Source organism: Amborella trichopoda, chromosome 8 (assembly GCF_054954075.1).
Source record: "Amborella trichopoda isolate Santa Cruz 75 chromosome 8, AtrichopodaSantaCruz75HAP2 v2.0, whole genome shotgun sequence".
Taxonomy (NCBI): Eukaryota; Viridiplantae; Streptophyta; class Magnoliopsida; order Amborellales; family Amborellaceae; genus Amborella; species Amborella trichopoda.
Window position 1 is genome coordinate 31,179,714 of NC_142343.1, and position 6,934 is coordinate 31,186,647.

Genomic DNA, 6,934 nt, shown 5'->3' on the forward strand with positions numbered 1-6,934 from the left:
GGTCTAGATAATGTGTTACAAAATGTACTATTATTGATACTTGAAATTCAATTTTTCTTACATATTCATACATATCGTAGTGAAGATGATCATTTGGAGGGTTTTTTAATGATAAAACAATATTTTCCAATGGGTTTTGATGTGCATTTTACTTGTGCAGTACAAAGTGGACACCTTATATAAACTTTTTCCTAAATTAAGAGGGACTCTTTTTTTTTTATTAAAAAACTAAACTCCATTCTGATTTAATTAAACAATTAAGAGGAATTCCTTTTTTTTTATTAAAAAATAAACACTATTGGTTAGTTTAAACAAGGGGTTCAATCAAGAGGGTGGTTTTTTTTTGGAAAAATTACATATATATCCGTTATAATTTACGTTATTACAGATGTACCGAATAATTTCTGTTATTACTTCCGTATCCGTTTTTATGTGTTAAAACAAAAATTTAAAAGAAAAACTACTTTACCTTTTTTCGGTTGTTGAACAACCAAATTCAATGTTTTTGATTGTTCGACAACCAAAAATACACCAATTTCAGCTATTCAAGAACCGAAAATTTACGATTTTGAAAGCGCTCTCTCTCTCTAACACCCCACGTACAAAGACCACACAAGTTACATAGTCAATTCTCTCTCTCTCTCTCCTAAACCAAACATCGCCAAGAACAGGAAGCCAATCTAGGACGACATAGAAGAAATAAAAAACCAATCAATCTGTGGAGACTCCGTAATCAAATTCACAAGGAATCTGAAATATGAATCCTTCTCCTAACCTCAATACATTCCCCATTTTTCTCTCTCTCTCGAACACACAACCTGCAGGCAAAACACTCAAAAATGCCAATTGGCATCATAAAGCAATAAAAGCCAAAGCACTGTGCCAGAGAATTAAGCAAGAAAATTAACGCGGCTCTCTCTCTCTAAACAAGAAGCACAAAACTAATCTCCCATATATCTCTTTCTAAACAAACACAAAATCAATCCTCTCTCTCTCTCTAAAAAAGCACAAAACCAATCTTCTCTCTCTTACCAAAAGCCTCGAAATTCTCCTTGAGCTTCCCCATGGTGACCTCCTCCGCCAAATTGAACACTACCAGCGCCCCTTGATTCTCCCCCTCTCCACCCCCTCCCCACCCGCCCCCACATATTGCCCCCTCACTCCCCTCCAAAATATCACCCCATGCCCTTGGACCTGGCCAACCCCATGCCCCTGACCCTGGCCAACCCCATGCCCAAACCCTTGCCCTGCTGCAGTCGCCCTTTGCGACATAGCAAAGTATGCGACATGCTGGGCCTGGGCCTGTATCTCCGCTAGAGCGCGCTGAGCATGCCGTAGATCGCCTCCCTCATCCTCTCCATATACAGTGCCCTCAGCAGCCCATGGACCTACAATTCCCGCCTCAAAGCCGCCCCATTTGCATCGATGGGCACCAAGCTAAGCAGCAGGGTGCGTGTCGCTCCTTCCCTTGCCAAATGACCACCACCACTGCCGCCCTGCCCATAACCATAGACAGGCGTTACATTACGGAAATGTAGGGATAGGAGTAGTAAATTTCAGTTATTAAAAATCCGTAAATTTTCGGTTCTTAAATAATCGAAATTGGTGTATTTTGAATTCATTTGTTCAACGACCGAAAAAGAGTAAAGTCGTATTTTTTTTAAATTTCCATTTTGACATGAAAAAAATGAACAGGATGGTAATAACGGAAACCATTCGGTACATCCGTAATAATACAAACTATAACGGATATGTATGTAATTTTTCTTTTCTTTTTTTATTAAAAAATAAGCACCATTATAATTTAATCAAACAATCTAAGAAGGATTCCATTTTTTATTAAAAAATACATTAACTTCTTGTTGAGGCTCATATCCTTTTACCAATACGCCATTTGAATACTCATGATAAGAATATGCATCTTATTATATATATACCATAGACCAGACCGGTAAAGACATCGGTCAACAATCCGACCAGACGGACCACCAGTTCAGTCGGTTCTTGTTAACCTTGCTCTAAACATCTTATGATTTCGACTCTTGAAATATTGAAATTTTGCTTTCCTTATAAAACTTCCAATTTTTAAACAATTTTAAGATACATTGCTTAAAAGGTGCGGTTTATACAGAGCCTAGGCTCTAAACAATCAAATTAGAGCCTACATTCAAATAGTATCGAGAAATGTGGTTTCAATACTGGAAATCTTTGTAATAGCCTTAAAATATATTTTTATTTTTATTTATAAAGTTTAAAACTTCAAAAATAGTGTAGATCGACATATCTATGAAAATTTGAAAATCTTGAAAATTGACAGTCCAAAAATGCGTTAAAAGATGCACTATTTCCAAAACTTGAAATCCATTTTTTTCTCATGTCCATGCATCTTGATGTCAAGATAATTAATTTGATGATAGTTGGGCATCAAAAAAACCTCTTCTAGTGAAATTTTTGACGTAGGCTCTAATTTGATTATTTGGAGCCTAGGCATCAAATTAGAGCCTAGGCTCCATATAAACTTTTCCCTTTGACATACTCAGGATGGCATTTGTAAATCAACTAAGACTTGGTCAAACATGATCATTTTGATGGGCTGAATTGTAAATCTCCCCTTTCTCAATTCTAATGGAAATGCAGCAAGGTTGGTTTCGCGGAGCTCATACCATTAAGACACCTATTCGGGCAAGACAACTATTGACCCTTGACACACATGAGATCACTAATTTTCCTAACCAATTAGTGGAAGTTTTCACACAAGCATCCAATTAGTTGTGACCTTCTTAATGTAGCTTGCTTAGTATTGGAATCAAGCCGGGATGGTGAAAGCATGAACCACCTTTAAATATAGAAAAACCAGCCTGTTTCAAAACTATATCAGAGAGAGAGAGAGAGAGAGTAGACCTAAGCCTTACACATTGTTCTGAAGGACCCTTTTTTGTAGAGATTTAAAGAGAAAGCAATAGGTTTCCACAGGTGGGAGTGGTAAGTGGAACTCAAGGTTTGGAATTAGGGGCGGCAATGGATCCGAACCCAAGACCTGATGGGAGGTGGGAGTGGTGTCAGTTGAACTCAAGGTTTGGAAATAATTGGAAAGCTTTAATATTCTCTCACATCCATTATTAATAAAGGAAAAAGTCTATATAAGGTTACAATCTTCTTCTTTTTTACCAATATTAATAAATTTACTGCTTTAAAATAGGAATTACAACATATTTACATCATCAGAAACCAAAAGCATAGACAAAGGCAACCCCCTTCTAGGTAAAGAATCTGCCTATAGACATGTTAGAGGGATACCGTAAGCCCTCCGGCCAAATCAAGGATCTCACACCACATAGCCTTTAAGGTTCAAGGCATTGCTTGTTTGTGCACCAATTGATTACATTCATTGAATCACCCTCAATCACACAACAAGCACCTACACCCTTGGACTTAAATAGCTTTAATCCTTGTAGAAGTACTGCTAATTCATAATGATTGGCCGTAGCATGACCCAAAAGCCCAATAAAACCAAAGATAACCCTTCCATTCGAATCTCTCACTATTCCTCCTATTCTTGCTTCTCCTGGATTACCAAAATAACTCCTATCAAAGTTTAGTTTAAAAGAACCATGTATTGGTGGTATCCATCTATCCACATGCCTACTCTTGAGAACTTTTAGATGGATAAGATTGGGGAAGTTCAACAATACATCCACTTTCGAGATATCTTGACACGCTTTAGTAACAGTCCGCCAACTCCAAATAGCATGATTGATATTATTGAGAACCCTATTAAACAGCATCTTACAACTTTTCAAATTAGACCACCAATAGTTGATAAACAAAGAAAAGTTAAGTGAGAGACAATGCCCAAAACACTTCGAGGTAGAGCTGCACTCATTCCCAATTAATTCAAAAAAACATACTAAATCTTAGTACCGAAAGAACATTAAACAAATAAATGGGCACAAGACTCTCCATCCAACTTGCATAACAAGCATACATTGGCCAAAACTTTACCTCACTTAATAAGATTGTCAACTGTAAGCACTTTCTCTTATGCAACCAACCAAATAAAAATTTGCACCTTGTGGGAAACAAGCCATTTTCAGATCTATGCTATTTGGGACAACGAACATCTCCATCTATCATGAAATAAGAGAGAGTAGATCGATTTAACTATGAACTGGCCATCCATTTCGACATCCCAAATGATCTCATCTTCCATCCCTCGAGAGAAGAAGATCTCATTAAACTCCCTCATCAATGAGATATAATGTGACAGTAGTCTATCATCTATTGTGCGGAAACTGCAAAGTCCATACCACTTGACTGCCCAAGATATTATAGATATCAGCCACCTTTGCCTCAGGATTTACCACGTTCTCAAATAGTTTCGGATATGAAAATTTTAGTGCCATGGCTCCTACTCACTTGTGATGCAAAAAAGATACTTTAAAACCCACATCTACACACCATCAAACATTCCTTGACACAAGGTTTTTGCAAAGAAAAATATCCTTCCAAAAACAAATCTCTTCAAATTACTTCTTCCCCCTCCAATCTAGAAACCAAAACGGTCCACACCATATCTAGCACCAAGAATAAGATACCACAATTAATCCTTAGACTTGAAACTTTTTTCTTTAATATCTATACATCTCGACATCGAAACTATCAATTAGATGGTTTTCTAGCATCCAAATAGTCATTTGCAATGGATTTTTTATGTGCACCTTAAATTAAGACAACTTAAACTTGTTCCTATTGCAAGTAACCTTTTGTATGACCCATACAACCAGTGTTTTAAAATGCGGCCACTTCGCCGGCCGCATCATGCAATATGCGGTGGGTACTGCATCTGCACAGACCACATATGCGGTTTTGAGTTATGCGGCTGCATTTTGCCGCATTGTTTTCTGCAAAAAAAATATCGATTGTGCCCCTCGAGGAGGGGCAAAATGATCTTTTTGACCATTAAAAATTGGGGAAAACAGTTTGGGAGGGTATTAAACCCCCTAAACGATCATTTACAACCACTTTCATGGCTTTTTTGGGATCAAATCAAGGAAATTGTTTTTCATTCAGATTTTGGATTTGGGGATTATTTGATGCTTGGATATTGATTAGAACATTTTGATTGTTGATTTGGGGAAGTTTAGGTGAATTTGTAACAAGAAATCGAAGGTTTCTGTGAAGAAATTAAGCACTAAAATTGGGAATAGTGGATATAGAATCTCCGACAACTAATAATTTTGAAGTTAATCATTAAACTAAAATACATACTATCGCATATATCACATCCATATTTTTTTTCTATTCATTAACATATTTTTTTAGAGTTTTTAGAATTTTTTTACATTTATTGACCGCATCAATGCGATATACCTGCATCTGGACCGCATCGAGCCTCATCGGCCCCCCGCTTTTGACCGCATCCCGTATTTTAAAACACTGCATACAACCTTCCAATATTCTGTTCATATAAAAACTACTTTCACATCATTTTGTTGAATCCTGGTTTGGTGATGCTTTAGAGAATGCCCAGGAGGGTCTGTTTGAGCGTTCATAGTAACACCAAAACTCTGACCCATATTGGTGTCTGCAAACGTCATAAAACTCGAACTCCTAGTGTCACAAGGCGGCACCTTGTTGGGTGGGGTAAGGTTTTACACGACTTTACTCATTCATCAACAAATATGGTGTTTCCTCCCGTCACAAAGCATTACTTGTTTTCTCCCTTTTAACCTAGGAATTAGACTTCCACCTTCCTCAACCTAAATGTCGTTACATACACAATTTAATACGAGATTTTATGCTTTTGCAAAAACATAATGAGTTCACGGAGGAAGCCACAATGAGAACACATGCAAGCCATTAATGATGATACCTTATGATATGATGGATGTCGGTCAAATGCAGTAAGGCATATTAAATCCTAAGAGTAAAAGCAAGATCCTGAAATGTTGAAATGAAAGCGAATTGCCATAGAAAGAATTTTTCAAGAGTTATGATTACCAAGCCTAACATATGAAATTGTTATCATCCCTCCCTAGGGCAGCAGCCCGGCAGGCTGAACTCGAGGCTGAGCAGCTCCACTTGTTCTGTGGCTGTGATGTGGGGTACAAAGTTATTTCTGGCGTGATTTTAAGTCGCTAGACAAAAAAACCCTAGGGCAACCTACAATGGTCTTGATTTCAATCAAGGAAGTCTCAAGAGAGCGTCAAAACTAACTCAGATGTTTCAAGAAGAGAATGCTTCATTTGGTAATTTAGAGGGTCTTAGAAAATTATCCCAAGAATTAGGTATATACATATCCATTGTTAAAAAAAACGGACCGCACAACGAAAGTCCAAAAGGCTTGGGCACAACACCCAGGCCTAGGCGGCCAAATTGGGTGGCGGCCGCCCATGACCTGTGCCCCGCCTAGAGGTGGAAATGTTTTCTTTTGTTTTTATTTTTTTAAAAGATATAAAAAGGATAGAAGGAAGGGATTTAGGTTCATTTGAAACCTAAACCCACAATAACCCATTTTAGAGAGAAAGAAACCTCTAAAAAACTACATTTCATTGGATCGAAGTGTCTCCAAGTTTAAAGTTCGCGCAAAGTAAGTGCAAAACTTTATTTTTAGATTGATTATTTTATTTTGAGATGTGTTCTTTAGGAGTTAGTCGGAGTGGAGATCCAGATTAAAAATATAGATACAACCTGAATCTAAATGACAAAAATTGCGTTAGATGCATTATTTGTGAAAAAGATACAAAATGAGGTATAAACCGATTTAAAAAACATCTTGCCGGTATTAAGAAGGTTGTTGCCCTTTGTAAAAATGTTCCTGAAGCTATCAAAGAGAAGATTAAGCAATATATGAGTCCTGGAAAACAAAAACAAAAACAAAATCCTTATCTTAGATCTATTTCTGCTATTTCTAGAAGAAGTGATCCGGGTTGGA